Raw genomic sequence first — 20,073 nt, 5'->3', positions numbered from 1 at the left:
CCTAAAATGTGCAAAGAATTTATCCTAAAAGGTATTTTACAATTTGTTAGTGTCAATAACAATTATCAAAATTGTCTCGAGATTTACTAGTGATATATTTTATATAATCATCTAGATATATTTTTTACATTGGTTTCATTATTAAGAAAAAGTTGAAAGTTTTTTCTCCTATAAAAACAAAAGCTCAGTATACATGCCAAGATTGGAACTAAATTTAGAAAAAGAGATAATATTAGGCTTTAAGATTCTAAATTTATAAATAATTTCCATGAAAGTTCACCAAATTTTTATTTAAAAAATCTAGATACTTTAAAATTTGGCCAAAATATATATTCATAAATAGCTTGAGATTAGTTTCTAGGCTCTAGCTAGTTGTTGGCATGTTACTTGTAGATAACCATAAAAAACTGAACATTCATTCTAGTTTCTCACTAGCAGTCATCATGAAAATGTTTGAAAACTAGTGGTTCTATATTGTAGCTCTTATCTTCTTGAGTCTCAACTCTAGAATTTCAATTGCTCTCAAGTCTTGGCTCTCCACCCTCAAACTCGCACCAAGCCTCAAATATTACTCTTTAATCTCTCTAACATTTTAATATCATGAGCAACACCTCATACTACCTTGGAGCTTGCTCTAGTAGCCAGTGTCCAACATCCAAAGGTATGGGAGAATTTTGTGAAAACTTTGGATTTTTTATGCCATGAGATGTCTTTAGATAATTTTAAAAATTTTGCATTAATGCACAATTGATGAGAATAAATTTTGCCTTAAAATAGCATGAATATTAAATGAAAATGTGATGATTGACAAGATTGCATTAGGAAGTGTAGGAGAAGCTATCACCAATAAATGTCATATTACCATCAAAATACATGACAAATATCAATTAAAAATGCTTGTGGGGATTCTTCATCATTTAAACTCATCCAAATTCCCATGAATTTAATGGAACATGTTATATTTCACATCTACCCAAATGCTCTAGTATGTAATAGTCTTGTTCTTCATTGATACCTTGATTACATATGGGTATTTGGTTAAGTCAAATAATCACCAAAATCCTCTGACCATTTATGTGGTTAAACTAATTCTCCCTCACTAGTAGCTATTCTACCATCTATATCCTCCAATATAGAGAGAGCATTGAGAGCAATCCCACTAATATCTTGAATCCCTATTATTGCATCATTTGTCCCACTAACCTCTTCATTTATTTTCCTTTGTGCTTTCTCAACATAGTTTTATACCAACCAGTAACATTAAGTTGTACTTACATTCAACACAAGAAATCTCTTAAGTGTTAAGAACAATAAACTTACACATAAAAAATGTTCGTCCTCAATACCCATGACCATGTAAGTAATTTATGCTCTCCATACATGCTTGAATTTAATGATGCAGAGCCCTTTTCTGCAATCCTTTTCTTCTGGTAAATAAGTACCTATGCCTAGGTGATGTCAAGAAAGCCCATTTAATAGTACTCTAAACATATAAATATGAACTATACTGCATTGCAAATTTTGAGTGATGCCTTATCACATTAGCTTGATTACATCTACCATGGTCCATATAAAGAAAATTTTGAATATAGCCTTTGAATGCACCTATTGCTAACACTTCTCTAGAGCAAGGAAATGGCTCGAATTTTACTCCTTTAGATTTGGTTGTCTAATATCATGTAGGTAAGCCTTGGGTATGATTTCATCTTGATCACAAATTGTTTTTTATACACAAATGGTTGGTAATTTTATCACTACAAAACTATTCTCATCACAAACAACATTAAAAATGGCACACAAGTATGAGAGCATCAATATGTATTCATCCAAAAGATACCACTTCATTGCTTCCATATAATACCACATCTAAGCCCTCTTCTAGTGTGAATATATATAACAAGTTTAAAAATGTAAAAATATCTTCATCTAGTGCATAAACACAAATGGCAAGAGATGATCTATATGAGTAAATTATTTTTCATAACTATGATCAAAACATGTTATCAACACTTGAAATGTGTTAATTGATATGATTAGTTAACTTATAGCACTTTAACATATAAATATGATAATATATTATAATCTCAACACTAGAAAATAAGACATATCTATTTCACCTATGCATACATAAAAGAATCAAGGATTCTATATTGGTCTCTCATTGGCGGAGAGACCTCCCTTGGGCCCCACTACCTTCCACTTGCATCCCTCTTGCCTGCACCACCTCTTGGGGCATTGACTCATCCCCTTAAACTTTTGGATGGTCCCCCTACCATCTTCCTTCTCCATGGTGGGCCCAAATTCGTGTGGAATCCCCACCCCCCCGCTCCCTCTAAATTTTTTTTTTTTTTTTGGGGAAAAGTGTCCCCACCCCCCCAAACACCTCCTAGGAGTCTTCCCAAACTATCCCCATTCACTCGCAACCTTCTTCTTAGCTTCTCCTCTCAACCTTCTCTTAGCCTCCTCCTCTCAAACTTTTTTCTCTTTGCTCCCTTTCTTTCTACAATGGTGGAGCACTCCCCTTCCCCTCCCCTAGACCGAATCTATCTCTTCAATCTTGTGTAGGCCACATTTTGAAGGACGACATAGGTTTTTGGATTCTCAAGAGTTCAGAATAATATCCTGGGCTACAATGCAACATTATATGATAGGTCCACCATACAAGGTTTCAAGAAAGGACAGAGTAAATAAAGAGAATCTTTGGCAGGGTCGCATTGTTGGGTTTTGTAATACCAAAAGGGACTCAAGCTGAAGGTTTAGCAAGTATACATGGCTTGAGATATGACCTTGCATCCTACAAACCGAACTTCCTTTTCTTGAAATTGTATATACCACTTATATTGTCAATGTTTGCATTATGACAACTTCACATTAGGAAAAAAGGGAGCTCATTTTGGGGCCCTGTAAGAAATTCACTATTTTCTCTTTTCTCTCTCTACAAAAGCAAGAAAATATGGATACTTGCGTGAGAAATGTCAGTGTGAAAAGGAATAAATATATTCTTTCACATGCTTTACATTCAATGTTCATATAAGAGCAACACTTTTCTGTGCAGAAATTCAAAAGGTGCCAGATCGCATTTTGCTACAAATCGCGTTTTTCGGCCTTTTTTGGCCGTCTCCGGGCCTCCGGATGTCCGATTCCAGCATTTCCAGTGCCGTTCTGGGGGTTTTGGGCCGTTCCGGACGCGTCTGCGGTGTCAGAATCATCAAAACGTGCCAGATCGCATTTTGCTGCAAATCGCGTTTTTCGGCCTTTTTTGGCTGTTTCCGGGCCTCCGGATGTCCGATTCCAGCGTTTCCAGTGCCGTTCTTGGGGTTTTGGGCCGTTCCGGACACGTCTGCGATGTCAGAATCATCAAATTCTGCACAGAAAATAAATTTTTTAAAGATTCAAATCAAATCACCTCATTGATGTGACATGCTTCTACGAACATATAGTACTATTTCTTTTTCTTATTTTCATCTTCTTTTGTTGAATTTTCAACGTTACGTTGGCCCACTCCTAATTGGTTGAGAGCCTATTTTCTCTCTCTTCTAAAAGGCCCCAAAATGAGCTCCCTTTTTTCCTAATGTTTGTCCATTGTGTTGTGTTTGTTTGTGTGTGTTTAGTGGGGTGCCCGATGGCCTTATTGAGAGAGAGAGAGAGAGAGAGAGAGAGAGAGAGAGAGAGAGAGAGAGAGAGACCACCGAGGGCTTCTCTAGTTCTCCACCTAGCCATGACTTCACAAAGTGCTCTCCTAGAGCCGTCCTGTTAACTCCCTTGTTTCTCACATTTCCTTTGTGAAGCCTTTCTTTGGAAGTGTCCCTTGAACCCAGTGCATGCCACGTGGACTCCTTATGATGCCAAGTGTCATTTCCAAGGCCCTTACCCTTTTAACCTCTCTTGGCATCCCTCTAAATGCTAGATCTATTTTACCTAGGCATTAATTTGCATGTCCACCGTTGCACTGTCAAGCCCTCTTGGTCTCCTACCTTAGCTTTACGCAATTATGGTTGACATAACATTCGCTTCCCCTTAAGAAAGGTTTACGTCCTCGAAAAAAAAATTGGGAAACCTCCTCTGGAGATTGCTTACCCTTTCCCATGTTGAACTCTCTTCAGGTCTATCTTTCCACTTAACCAGACATTCTTGCCATATTATATGCCGTGTTCTTTTTTCTTGTCTATCTGAAATTCTTTCTGGTTCATGTGGTAAAGATGCAGATTCAATGAGTTCAACTAGGAATTCATTTCCAAGGAGATTATCATCATCTCCTAATTTTCTTTTTACCCTACTAACATGAAAAATTGGATGTACTCTACATCCCTCAGGTAAGGCTAATTTGTAAGCAAGTTCTCCAATCCTCTTAAGTATTCTGAATGTTCCACAATACCTAGGAGACAACTTTGGACGTTTACCTCTCTTTAGAGATTTTGAAGATTCAGGTACCTTAAGGTAGACTTTCTCATTTACTTCAAACTCCAACTTTCTATAGTGGGGGTTTGCACTTGAACCTTCTCTTTTTCGAGCCCCACTATCATTGGGGCTCTTGGTTGAAATCCATACATCATCATGAATGGACTAAAACCTATAGCTGAATGTTTGGCACTATTATATGCAAATTCTAATATGGGCAGATATTGTTCCCAATTAGTTTGCCGTCTACTTACATATGCTCAAAGCATATCCTCAATTATTTGATTGACTCTTTCAGTTTGACCATCACTCTATGGATGATCCACGATGCTCAATGAAGTTTCTAACTTCTTAAACATAGCCCTCCAAAAATGGCTATTTGCTGAATAATAGATGCTAGAAGTGCAATGATCAATACCGATGCGATCCATGAGCAACTCCACTGCTTCATTTAAGAATGGACTCCCATGGTCAAATACTATTTCCATGGGTGTCCCAAACCTTGTGCAGATACAGTCAAATCTGAAATTTGAAACTACCTTACCATTTGCAGCAGGGAGGGCGATAGCTTCAGCCCACTTATTGACATACTGAGTGGCTACCAAAAGATACTTCTTTTTGCGGGCAGTCATGGGTAGGGACCCAACAAAATCTATTCCCCACTTTTGAAACGAATGGATGGACATCACTGGGTGATGTTTCCCAGGACACAAATCCTTCCTACCAAAGAATGGGCATGGTTCACAAGTTTTGCAATACATAGTGACATCCTTGAACAAGGTTGGCCAATAGTACCCAGCATGTAAAATCTTCTTAGATGTATAGTCACCGGCATAGTGGCCTCCACAAAATCCATCATGATAATGCTTCAATACCTTAGGTACTTCGTTTTCATCAATGGCCCATCTTGATACCCCATCCCGGCCTTGATGGTATAGCACCCCATCAAAGAGAGTGTAGCACCTACTATCTCTACGGATTTTCTTTCTCTCATAGCTAGTATTTTCTAGAGGAAAGGAGAAAGCGGTCAGAAACCTATAGATACCACCATACCATGGATCCCCAACTTCTATGGCCACTACGAGGGTTACATCGAGGCACTCCTCTAAATCAATCAAAGCATTCTTCAAGTTGGAACAACCCCCTTTTACAATTTTGAAAGAAAAATCATATTCTTGTAAAACTGCCGACCATTTGGTCAATCGGCCCATGGGATTTGGTGATTGAAGAACGTGCTTTGTAAGACCATTGCTATAGATTATAATGAAGGACTTTCCAGCAACATAATGCTTAAATTTCTCAATGCAGAACACCAAAGACAAAGCATGCTTGTCAGCCTCAAAGCAACGTAGTTCAGTTTCGAGCAATTGTCAAGAAGCAAATCGAACGAGATACATGAACCGATCCTCCCCTTGATGGAGAAGAATACTCGCCAGAGTGTGCTCACCAAACCCAAGATTGATATAGAAAGTCTTTGACCAATCAGGATTGTGTAGAATGGGTTCTGAAGCCAGGGCACTCTTGATTTGTACAAACCCATGATCACAATCCTCATCCCAAGAGAAATCAACTCCATCTTTTAATAGCATAGTCATGGATCACATCAAAGCAGCATATTGATCAATGAAGTGGCGATAGTATCCTGCTAGATTGACAAATGAGCGTACTTGACGTTTGGTTGTTGGCAGGGAGAGCTTGAGGATAGTTTCTACCTTCTCGGGGTCAGAGGCTTGACGCCCTCGGATGAGACAATATGTCTTGAGTGGCTCCAATGGTGCATTTATTAGGGTTGAGGCTCCCATTCACATCATTGACCCTTTGGAAGGCCAACCTAACCTTCATGATGTGCTCCTTACACGTCGAGAATATATAGAAATCATCTAAAAACACCTCCAAGAAAACCCCCAAATATGGAGCAAACACCATCTGCATAAATCTTTGAAAGGTAGCAGGAGCATTAGTGAGGACAAATGGCATTACTTTGAATGCAAACGTCCCCTAGGGTGTGGCAAATGTGGGTTTAAGCACATCCTCCTCAACAATTCTAATTTGATAAAACCCGAAGTAACCATCACAAAAAGTATACATCTCATGACCACTTACCTTCTCAAGAATGAGGTCTTGAAAGGGAAGAGGATGATGGTCCCTCTTGGTGGCTGCATTGAGTTTCTTATAGTTGATGCAGACCTGCCACTTGTTGTTTTTCTTTGGGGTGACTACCACTGGTGAAACCCATTCAGTTTTGTGAACCAGAACAATAAACCCAGCTTCTACAAATTTTTGCAACTCTAAGCACAAAGCATCGGTCTATAGGGGCCCTAATCTCTGATACTTTTGAGCCACAGGATTCGCATCAGGCTTCAGCTCTATCTTGTGCTCTATGGCAGTTACATGGCAAAGGTGGTGGTAGCTAGTTGCAAAGAGGTTAGGGAAATCTTTGAACATTTCTAGGAACTCGTCTTTCTCACTTGGAGTGAGGTCTGGGGAAAGCATAGATTCAAGCTGTTGAGGACTAGCTATTACCTTTTCTACAGGTGGCGGGGTCAGAGACACCCCCATCATGTAAACTTCCTCCTCAGAGAACTCCTCCCCCCTGTCTGATTCTTCCATTGATTCAGGCACCAAGGATGAGAGAGTATCACTGTCTTGCTCCTCTTCTTCTTCTGGTTCAGTGGCACCTGGTTGCACCAGGATCTTCTCCTTAGAAGCACCAAAAGACATGTGTCCTGTCTTCCAATAGCTGACTGCATCACTCTTTCTCAACTATGGTCTCCCGAGTATGGCTGGGTAACTCCTGCCTGTATCTTCGACGTCCACTACATAGAAATTGATGGTGGTGGTTAACCCATTAACAGTGATGGGCAAATCCTCAATGACTCCTAGGGTGGCGAGTCATCGACCATCTGCTACCTTGATTCGAGTGGAGGAACGTCTTGTGCATTTCAAATTCAATTTCTTCATGATATGGGGCACCATGATATTACATGCAGCTCCCCCATTGACACACACACTTTTGACATGGCAATTATCTATGATGACATCTACTATATGCGAGTACCGATCAATTTCTTTAGAGATAGAAGAAACCTTTTGTACCTTTCCCTTTTTCTTGCTCCTCCTTGTTGAGAGCCATTGCTGCAGCTCACGTCTCACCTTAGGGCTTAATGCTATTAGTTGAGGAAGCGTGATGCTCAAAGACCGATGAGCAGGGTCCTGAACGACCGAATAATCCTCTTGCCTTGAGTTGATGGGAAAATCCAAGGGCGACCACTTACTCTTGCGAGATCTTTTAGTCTTCTCTGTTGGTGGGTCTGCCATCTTAGCATCTGAGGGCTCTGAGAAGAACACCTTCTTCCTAGGGTGGCCTGGGGTCCATGGTATGGAGAGGGGTCGGAGGTGGTGTGACTTCTTTTCCCAAGGTTAAGGATCTCTACGTCAGAATCCTCGGTACCCGATTCACTTAGAAGATTCACCCTTGGAATATTGGGACATTCCATGCAATAATGACCCTTCTGGTGGCACTCGTAGCACACAACATTGGCATGTTCTCTTGGAGGGCGATTGGCTTGATTTTTGATGCCCACCATCTCAAGCCGAAGATCATTCAAGGCCTTGGCTAGGTCATTGACTTTGGGTTCTTTAGCAAGAGGGGCCGGGGGAGTAGGAAGGAGGGGGGCTCATGGGCGAGGCTGGGGAAATCTTCTAGGCGGAGGTTGAGGATATACTCTTTGTTGAGGGTAAGCATCTAAGGGAGGACCATACATTTGAGGTGGAGGCGGTGGATACATCCCTGATGGGGGGTGGGGGTATGCCCCTGAGTTGGACCCCCCAGGTTGTTATTGCAAGAATTGAGGGGGTTGTGGAGGGATAATCGTCTTCTTTGAAGCGGTGTCAGATTGAACTTTATCAAACTTTTGAGCAATCTCATGTGCTAGCACCATGGTTTCTGGATTCTCCCATTTAAGCTTGAGGAGGAATTCATTACTTGCTCCTGCTACGAGATAGCCTAGCACATGCTGAGTCATTCCAGCTCGAAATTCGGCATTGTCCTCCTGTGTGGCAATTAAACAGTCCAGGAGCATGGTCGCTCGATCCACATATCGATGCGCCGTCTCACCTTTTGACTGCTTCAGGTTTGCCACTTGCAAGTACACATTCTCCAACTCCTCTTCTTTGCCAAAATACTCGATCATAGCTATGTCAACCTCAGCCAACTTTGGTGAATGTCTTCGGCCTGATTCTCATACCACACTTGAGCCAAACCCTCTAGAAATGTGGGAAGAACCAACAGCCATCTATCTTCAGTAAGAAAGTTGAGAGAAACACAACGGCGCTTGAAGGCCACAAGATACTCATTTGGATTTTCTTCCACCCAACCACAGAACACGAGAATGTCAGCCATGCTTGGAAGATGGAAAAGAGAGAAACGAAATGAGGCTTATCTATTGGCAAATAATGGAAAGAGGTAGCTTGAACTGAAAATCAGGTGAAGATACATCTACAAAGCACACATAGGCAGGGTAGGGTGTGATTGGTGTATTGTGAAATATTATACGGGAAGAATCTTCAGCATAGAATAGCTCATAGACAATCTTAAAAGGACCAACCCTCATGATATTGCATCCATCTTTACAAGCGAGGGTTAGAGATGTGGCGCTGCATGAGGTTGTTCATCAAGGCAAACAAGAATGCCATGACAAATGTCAACAGTTGGAGAGCTTGCAAATCACCTTCAGCTTCTTCCAGTTCTTGTAGTCACCATGCTATTTCTTCAAGGGGTGTGCAGTTTGGCATCCTTCTTTTGTGCAATGTCCTTAAGGATCTTTCTGATGATCTTTCAAAGTCGGTAAACTCGTATCAAATATACCCAACACTTAGTTTCATAATGACCACAACCTTTGCATTCCTTACAAATGATCACGCTCATTCGTGGCTTGTGACTTTGTTGGGGCAGTGCTTCCACTCGCTTCATGCGTGATTGAAGTACAAGCTTCACGTGCCAAGAAATCAGCAACTATATTTTGAGCTCGAGGGATATGCTGAATTTTTACCTCTTCAAATTGTTGGCAAAGTTCCAATGCTTGTTGATGTCGTGGAACCAAGCCTTCGCTCCGCACCTTCCACCTTCCACTAACTTATTCACACACAAGTTGAGAATCTCCTTGCACCTCAAGTTGCTTGATGCGATGTTCTTAAATGAGTGCCGAGTACTTAGCTTGGTTGCAAGCACTTGCTGGTGCAGACTTGCTATAACAATACACCTCACCCCCTGGTGAAGTGAGCTTCACACCCACACCAGCAGCCTTAGTTGAAGGTTTGTATGCGTCGTCAAATTGGAGGAGCCAAGATGTCATCACACCAAGACTAAAATCCGGACATCTCAAGTTTTTCGGTAGTCCAAGATAGGTAGAAGGAGAGGGTGGGGAGAATTCAATACTTGAGCAAGACGTTCAGTACCAAATAAACTTGAAATCCTTTGTTGGTAGTTTATCTTTAGACCAAAAAGAATTATAACTTGAAGCTCAAAATGAGGCACAAAAGGTTGATTAGGTACAAAGGAATTCCTTGGCCGAAACATTACCATAGCCGAGCCCTAGAAACCTTTGTAGTGAGATCGAGAAGAAATAATTCAAGACAAGCTTATCCACAGGAATTAATAAGCAGATGCGCCAAATCTCCCTCCAAGCTTGGGGAGCATCCCACCCTTCAAAGAATGTCACCCTTTTAATTACCTCCGATGCCGCAAGTGGCTCGATCACTGCACAATGAGTAGAATTGAAATCAAAGTTCTGCCAGTGTATCACTAGTTCTTCACCTTGAATCATCCATGGTGTATCACCCCACCTGTCGTCTCCTTGAACCATGCATTGTACAATCAGTTGTTGAAGATTGACATGAAGATCAAGAAAGAGATCTCGCCAATTGGTAGCTGTAATGAGTGGAGGACCAAGCACCAAATCCTTGAACTCGTCGAGAAGTGACATAAATATCCACCCTCCTCATGTGGCATGCGTCCAAGGAGTGAACTTGAAAAAGTTTAGAATCTATGATCTAGTATCAGATATGAATAAAGCAAATGAAATGAAGTACTTTTTCTTTTTACAACAAGAGGAAACTCCCTATGGTTAGAGAGCTACAATTCATGAGATTTCACCATATAAGCAATATCATTACACTTTCATCACTTCCTATTTGCTGGCCCATTGGTAAGTCTTCTTTTTGTGAATGGGGAGGTCTTGGGTTCAATTCCCACTCCTTGATAAAAAGAGAGGAGAGGAGAGGAGAAGAGAAGAAGATAGAATGGCGGGTGCAAGGTCTGTTGTAGATGCGTAGGAGCACTTTTGTGTGGCACCACACAGAAGATGCACATAAGCGATTTTGCAAACACAGTGGACCAGAAGATGCGTGGTGCTACACAGAAGATGCACAAGAACTCAGAAGATGCACAGGAACCACAGGCGGAAGGCACAGAAACTGCAACCGCAGAGATGGAGAACTACGAGCAGAAGACACGCATATTGGAGGCACAGAAGCAGAGAACCGCACACGGAAGGTGCTGTAGAACTACACCCAGTCGTAGGAGTAATGACTTTTATGCCACTAGCCATGGAGATTTCGATCCCAGTAGCCACACCAGTTCTATTAATGGGAGAAGCGTTAACATGGGTGGGGAAAAGGGATTAAGAGGGGTGGGAATGAAGAGGGAGACTATGGCATAAGGGGAGAGGGAAAGGGGAAAGAGGAGCATGTACATAATGGTATGAGGAATGTAGAGATGGAGACATCAAGGGAGGAGGTCATGCTTTATTTGAAAGGAAGGATGGGGGGAAGAAATGAAAGTACTAGTTAGGTGGCTTTACAAGAATGAGCGTGTCCCATTAAGGAATAGCCCCCTCCTTTTATAGCCAAGAGAGGGGGTCTCTCCCAATAAATGCATCCTCCCACATGCATAGTGTGTGTGGAAAAGTCTCCCATGTGGGCTAGGTAATTAGGCACTCTCAATTGTGTGCGACAACCCTTAGCCTCATTTTTCCACATATATCATCCCCCATATCCCAAGTCTAAGATACTCCCTTGGTCTCTTCCCAATTTTATAATATGTTTAATCATCTAGGAGGACAAGTGGAGGGTTGGCATAAGGAATCTTGCCACCTCATCCTACTTTACCCATTATTTAACTTGCATTCTTGGACTATCTACACCCCCCCCCACATGGGCCTATCCTACATGGAGGGAATAATCCAATATAATATCCATCTCCACCTATTTTATATTACTTCTCCCATGGTCCTTGGTCCATGTCTCACTAAATGCAGGCATGGGACCGCCTAGGTGGAGGGGTGGCACATGGAGGAACCATGCCACCTTAACATTTTATAATATAAATGTGAAGAGAGTGGGAGAGAAGTAAGAGTCTCACTTGTAGCTTTCTCACATACACAATGGGGGAATACACACAAAGGTGGAGGGTGAAAACAATTTTCCTCTTCTTAGTTGTGAAAGCCAAAAGAACTCTCTCTAAGTACAAAAGGAATAGGTGAACCCTATATGTGGGTCTCAAACCAAACTCAGCTAACCTAGGTGGCATACTAACTAAGCCACTAACTAGAGTACATAAAGATAGCTGTCATCCAGCTATTATTCATGGGTGGTGTACCAACCGCATCTGCAGCTAACAAGTCGGTTACATAAATGCACAACGGTCACCTTGGCATATCACGAGCGGAGCTCGATATCTCAACACTCCCCCTCAAGCTCAATCCCAATTCCTGCACACCAAGTAGGTCTCTGAACTTGCGTAGCTTCTCTACGCCCAATGCCTTCATGAATATGTCAGCTACCTGATCCTCTGTGCTGACATAAACTAGATCAATAAAACCTACTAGAACCTACTCCTGCACATAGTGATAATGCACCTCAATGTGCTTTGTTCGAGCATCATAGACTTGGTTATTTGCCAAGTGTATACTACTCATGTTGTCACAATAAATGACAACTGGCCCATCTGTAGACTGATGCATATCATCAAGTAGTTTACGCAACCAAGCTACCTCACATGCAGCCATTACTGCACCCCTGTACTCAGCCTTTGTGCTCGACAAGGCAACTGTAGGCTGTTTCTTACTGCTCCAAGTGACTGCAGCACTCCCAAAGGAGAACACATATCCACTGGTAGATCGTCTATCAGAAATACTACCAAACCAATCAGCATCAGTGTATCCATGCAACTGTATCTGAACCCCAGTCTCATAAAATAGTCCATACTGCAATGTGGACTTCACATACCTCAGTATGCATCTAGCCACATCCAAATGCGGTTTCCTTGGAGCCTGCATAAACTGATTTACCAACCCAACAACATAGCTCAAATCTGGCCTGGTAATAGTCATATAAATCAAACTTCCTACTATGCGTCTGTACATAGTAGGGTCTTCCAGAAGCTCACTTGCATCTATGCTCAACTTCACATTCTGCTCCAAAAGAACTGAAATAGGCTTACAGTTTGTCATCCCATATTTGGACAACATGTCCAATCCATACTGCCTCTGCAAGAGCCATATCCCACTTGTGGATCTAATCACCTCAATGCCCAAGAAGTAACGCAGCTCTCCCAAATCCTTCATCTCAAACTTCTACTTCAATAGCATTTTCACATGAAGGATATCTTCATCACTATCACCTGTGATGATCAAATCATCAACATAAATGACAAGCATCATAATGCCTTTCTCTGTTTTTCTCACATAAAGTGAGAAATCTGCCTTGGAAATCTGAAAGCCAATAGTGACAAGATACTATCCTATCTTGTCAGACCATGCTCTGGGTTCTTGCTTCAAGCCATACAAGGCTTTCTTCAACCTACAAACAAACTCAGGATGAACAGCATGAACATAACCTGGTGGCTGCTCCATGTAGACCTCTTCTTGCAAATCACCATGCAAGAAAGCATTCTTTACATCCATCTAATATAAAGACCATCCCTTTGATGCAGCCATAGCAATGATTGCTCTTACGGTTGCCATCCTTGCAACCGGACTGAATGTTTCTTCATAATCAATGCCATATGTCTGTGCATACCCCTTGACAACTAATCTTGCCTTGTATCTATTCACAGAACCATTTGCATTGTGCTTCACCTTATAAACCCACTTGCAGCCAATTGCATTCTTGTCTTTAGGCAAAGGCACCAATTCCCATGTAGCATTTGCTTCCAAAGCATCCATTTCTTGATTCATGGCTTTCTCCCATTTTTCTTTTCCCATGGCTTGCTCAAAAGAAGTGGGTTCTGGTTCATGTATCACTTTGACCATATAGGCATAGTGAATGGCTGTAAATCCATCATATTTCAACCTATCCACAGGATACCTAGGTCTGGTAGACTTGCACAAAATAGGCTCACTACCAGGTGCTCTCAAAACATCCCTTGTCTTCCTTACTCCAGGTGTAACAACAAAAGGAATACCCAACTCATCATCAAGGCTCTATTCTGAGCCACTGGATTCACCATCCACATAAGAGTGACGTGCATTCACATCAAACATGGGCTGATCTACTTTCTCTTTTTCCTTTCGTGATACTTGCATACCACTATCTGCATTGCTTTGAGGAGATCCTCCTGATCTCAATCTGCCTATCCATGGCAAAGTATGTGAACCACTGCTAGAGGACACTATAGGTCCACTAATATTTTGTGATTGCTGCTGTGAATTCTGTGCAGTATTACCATTCTGTGCATCCACATCATCAATCACATTTACTAGTTTATACTAGTTGCTCATCTCATCAAAAACAACATCTCTGCTTACTGTAAACTTACGAGTGGAAGGGTTATAGCATCTATACCCTTTCTGTTGCAGAGAATAACCAATAAAGATGCACTTTTCAGCTTTTAGATCCAACTTGGATCTCAACTCATCTGGCACATGAACATAGGCAATGCAACCAAAAACTTTCAAATGAGAAATATCTAGTTTCCTACTAGTATACCTCTCCTCTGGCATCATGCCATGTATTGCTGCAGTGGGTGTCCTGTTCTCATTATGTAGACTGCTGTAGCAACTGCTTCACCTCAATAATAATATGGCAGGACTTTTTCGTTGAGCATGGCATGAGATACCTCTCCAATATGCCTATTTTTCCTTTTTGCAAGTCCATTTTGCCGTGGGGTATGATTGCATGAATATTGCTGCTTTATGCCATGCTCCTACAGGAACCTTGCAAACTCATTTGAGAGGTACTCTCCCCCTCCATTTGACCTTAGGCATTTTATTTGCAGGCCTGATTCTTTCTCAACCATAGCTTTAAAAGCTTTGAAATGCCCAAACACTTCACTTTTCTTTTTCATAAAATATACCCAAACTTTTCTGCTGTAGTCATCAATAAAAGTGACAAAATAATGACAGCCTCCAATAGATGCAGCTTTAGTAGACCACACATCAGAGTGGATTAATTCCAATGGCCTCTTACTCTCTTGAACATGTCTAGGAAATGGTTTCCTTGCCTGTTTTCCAAATTGACAAGCTTCACATACCCTGTGCATTTCTGCAACCTTGAACTTAGGCAAACTTGCAACAATATTTTGGGCCTGCATTAATTTAAGTTGATGTACATTAACATGACCAATGCATTTATGCCAGATATTAATATCTACAACTACACCAATCCCATGTGCAAACATTGTTGCACTCATTTCAGGCATGTTTGCATCCAACGTAAACATCCTACCCTTCTTCTTCCCTTTTGCTATCAAGCGACCTTTATTTTTCATATCCTCAACAAAGCATCCATAAGGATTAAATCTGACCTACAAGCCCTGCTTAACCATTTGACCAACAGAAACCAAGTTCTTGGTGATATTGGGGACATGAAATACATCAGACAGGTATTTCTTGTTCCCATCCTGCATAGACAAAGGAATTTTACCAATCTGCACAATAGGATGTGCAGTATCATCACCAGTCTCCACAAATCCTGGTCTTTCCATTTTCCTTACATCTTGCATCCATTTTGCATGACTTGTCATGTGGTTTGACGCACCTAAGTCAACATACCACACATCATTGCTTTCTTTTGCACTTGTCACAAAATTGGTCATGTGCTGCACCATAAACAAATGCTCATTTCTGTCATCACCCTGTCTACTAGAGGATGCATAATTGCCTTGCTACAATTTTCCAGTCATGATGTCATTCTGCTTTTTATAGCAGTCTTTAACCATATGACCATTTTACCATAGTAGTAGCATTCAACATTGCTGTTTGCGTTTTGGCCTCTCTGCCATCTGCCACGACCTCTTTGGCTCCCCCTGCCTCTAAAGTTCCCACGTCCTCCTCCGTAGGACACAAACAGCAATGGATGTATGGAATTGTGCATAATCCTTTCCTAGACCATTCAAGGTCATAGAAACTAAATCATCATCTTCCACTGGCAACCCAATAGAAGCAAGTGCATCTGCAATCTTCTTCACCTTCATATGGTAGTCATTGATGCTCATATTTTCTCTCTGCACATTATGCAACTCCTGCTTGAGGTGCATTTTTCTGGCTTGCGTATTTGGGCTATACATTTTTGTCAAAGTATCCCATGCCTCCTTCGGCGTGCTTGCATCCTGAATATGCACAATCATAGAATCTGAAATATTGATAGACAGCTAGTACATAACTTTTCTGGCTCTCTCATGCCAGCCTTTAAATGAGAATGATCTTTGAATGAAAGAGAGAATGAAGAATGTTCTACTTATAGTGGACCTAAAAGAACTATGGGAATGGTACTATAATTCACATTAGGTAAAGAGGTCATACTTTACACTACAACTGTAACTGCCCCTATCTTAAATGAAAAGGTTTTGCGGCTGTTCGTGCGGTTCACTGCTCGCAATGGTGCTAAGGAAATTTTGAGTTTCAATCCTTAAAGTTGAGGAGTATATGGCTACATTGTAATTGTCTCATTTGAGACTAAATTTTCCTTAATACAGAATGTTTTTTCCGCCCAAAAAAAAAAAACACTTTAATGTGTGACAATGTATTTTTTTGAAATTGAACTCTATGGCAACAATATTGTAATTTGCATGAAAAAGAAAACTCATGATTTTTAACTTAATTAAAAGACTGTAAAAGTATATAAATTGTAGTAAATATCGATTAAGCTTCAGCATCGATACTTTCACTGTCATTAGATTTTGCAGGTTGAGCAACCTCTAGTACCGGAGCATCATGCAAAGGACCAGGAAGAGTTTCAGCCACCAACTTTGTGGGATAAATTTCAAGGCTAATGTTTGCAAGTGAGGTGTCAATGCCTCAACAATTTCCAACCATCTCCATGTAGTCATGTTCTTTGCCAATTGTTGTATCTTGACATTTGTAAATAATCCTTCCTTGTTTCTAAAGAATGATAACTCCCTGACGGCTGCTACATACTCATTATTGTCCTCAAAGAGAGTAGCCAACAATGCATGCCCAGTTTTCATAGTCTTTGCATTAGTTTCAGGATGATATTCCCACCATTGACTCATCCAATACATGATTAGCATAGTGCATTGAGTTGTGAGCTTGAGTCGACCATTTATAGACAAATTCATTAGTAGTTGACATTTGGCCAACGTGTAATGGCTCTCATTTTGCCGTCTCCTTCCTTCAGTACGTCACGTTCAGTAGTCCATCAAGCCATGTAGGCATTTCCTATACTTGATCATTTGACATCTAATTTATGAATGGCATTCCAAATGGGCTTCATTACCTCTACTGCATCTAAAATCCTCTTCCAAAAGCTAGGGGAAATGGATTGACTTTTGAGCTCATTATACTCCATGCAAAAGTTGGTCGTGTGATATTCAACTATCCGCAATGTTACCTATGCACTATAGAATATTTCGGTAATAACATCCTACAACTTTAACAAGCACTCTAATGCAATATAGTTCATACCAAAGTGTGTCTTGCTAGGCTTTAAAAGTTCCATCCTATACAATGGATCTTGGTGGTTTCTAAATATGCCAAAAAATCTTTCATGATTAAGAAAATACAGTACCATCTTTCAGCCCTCATCAATGGGAATCTTAAAAAACTGTCTCGGAGTTCTTGTACCAATCCTTGAGTACTAGGTTGAGACAATGACAAGAGCGTGGTGAGGCCCAAATCATTGTGGATATATTTACTTATCATCTTTCCAGCTTTTCTACACTTCTTTTCATTGTTTGTGGTGACTTGAATCACATTTTGCCGCCCCACCTCTTCAATTACCTTTTGGCATTGTTCAGCAACATACTCTCCTGTCTCTGCTTGGCCACTTGTATCGACTGAAAGATGAAGTGCCTCACCTTTGAAGGTGATAAGACTCATTGTCACATTCTTCCATCCATATCGGTGCAAATAGTCTTATCCATGCCATCATACACAATCTAATGCATCTCTTCTCATCTTATCATAGTACTTATCCAACATGTCATCTCGCACAACGTGGTAAGATGGCATAGTAAATGAAACACCTGCTCTTGCAACAAAGGCCATTGTATTTTTCCAATGGGGACTTAGAACCATATTCAAAGGACATCCAATACGACATATCACTTCAAAGATGTCTTGTTGGGATTTCTCATCCCATCGTGTTTTAAAAGAAGCCTCAAAGGATATTTGGTCATAGTCTTGCATATTTAAGAGACATTCTGAACTTGTCCTTACTCTATGGATGCATTGATACATCTTGATGTTTTGGTTGAAGCACCAAGAGTGCCCATAGGAATCTCTTGTGAGGAAGCACCTAAGTCAACAGATGTAGTTATAGCAATAGATGCCTCACTGAGGGATTCTCCATGCACAATAACTTATCTATCATGTGCTCGACACTTTTTTGTCCTCCTCCTAGTTTTCGTACAATCCGTTCAGTGCCTCCGTCAGTACACTTCCCAATCAAAATTTTGGGGTCTCCTAAGAAGTGAGATCAAATCCTAGTGCTTGATCCTATGAGCTATTTTCCACATATTGTGCAATTCCACTTATTAGGATATTGAATTGTAGTAACATAATTTTGTGGTGCATCTAGTGCATGACCATGTTTTTTTGGAGGCATCTTTACACCTATCTATCATCCAATCATTAGAAAAAAATAAAACTATAGTCTACTGTATAAATGCTATACATTATGTGAAATAATTCTCAAAACAACTTTTGATTCATTACAACCAAGTCTTACTACATCGCTTTACTTGCACATTACTTCAATATCGAGACTAAAACAGTCCATGATCATTGATGCAAACATCATATAACCTCAATTTCTAAAAAATGGGGTCCATGATATGAATTATCAATCTACTTCAGGAGTTTCCTTAAATGCTACATTCTTATCTCCCATGGGATCATCATCCACATGTTTAGCTCCCCGCAAGATGGCAACAACATTATCAACACCTGGTCCCTCACACCTCCAGATCATGTGCTCAGGATCTCCCAAGAAGTGTGAAATTTTCTTGTACCTTAGCGTGATTTTGAATCCCTTCTTGTGTAGCCATGAATACTGCGAATGTAAGACAAACACAAGCACTTATGTGTTATTCATGTCAATTGATATAATATTTTGATACAATATAACGTACAAATATTAAAAAATTAAAGTACCTCTAGGTCGAGTAGTGGGAATAGGGGTCAATATGTGCCTCAAGGGGTTCACCTCATAAAAGTTTAGTGTACCATGTGCATTTAAAAGGAGGTGTATTTTAATTCAATCTTTTGGAAAAATTTCACTGGATTACAATAACATGAGGGGGATTTTAATTCAACTTTACAAAAAAAAAGCTTATTTTATAAGTAAAGAGGGGTGCTTTTATTAGGGGGGGAATTTTAGTTGAGGGGTTTTTGAAGTACCCCTTGAACACACATGATACATTGGGTTTCTTAGTATTGCACACCACAAGATATATGCATCTACTTTATGATATTTCTCTAATTCTCTTTCATGTAAGATAGCCACAACTCAAGACAAAGAAACCATCCAATCGTCTTGCACCCTCTCGACATAACTAGATGTCTAAATCTGGCTATTGGAATAGGTGTGGGATGACAGTTAATTGCCTTTTTCCATGCCCTTCTCTCTCTCAAGTAAGCATTATCTACACTATGATGATTCACAACACCATGCAAAAGTGTAAAAAATAGTCAACAACTAGTTAAGAATGGTGAACAACTAGTTGATAACTGTACTTGAGGCAGTAGAAGCAATACAAATAATATAGGATCTTTGTAGTTGCATGAATAACACTTGTCATGTGTGGCAATCATTGTTCAATCACTTGAATTTAAAGCTACTCAAAACTTGTGTGAGTCTAAGATATTCTTGGTACATACCTTGAACTTTATTGTGCAAAAAGTATCCCTTCAAAGTTTCAAGCTATTAACATCGAGGCACAATCAGAGTTTCTCAAATGGAGATAGAAAATATTCCTATGGAAGTCAAAAGATCAATGTCTACATCAAAAATGATTTATGATACTGTATCTACATTGATGGCACTTAAGCATATAGTCTCTTTTATCTCTCCACATAACCTGCAATCAGGATGGATAAAGTAATGGCAATGCAAAAAAAGTAGAAGATGCAACTGAATCAAAGCTAGTGGGGTAGAATAGGTAGCTTCATGGTTACCCTGTGGAATCTCACATTTTTTAGATTTCAAATTCTATTT

The sequence above is a fragment of the Dipteris shenzhenensis genome, chromosome 1 (genome assembly GCF_047967505.1).
Source record: "Dipteris shenzhenensis isolate YYH24624 ecotype China chromosome 1, Dip_SZ_1.0, whole genome shotgun sequence".
NCBI classification, from domain to species: Eukaryota; Viridiplantae; Streptophyta; class Polypodiopsida; order Gleicheniales; family Dipteridaceae; genus Dipteris; species Dipteris shenzhenensis.
The sequence above is the reverse complement of the archived record's forward strand: the minus strand, read 5'-3'. Positions refer to the sequence as shown.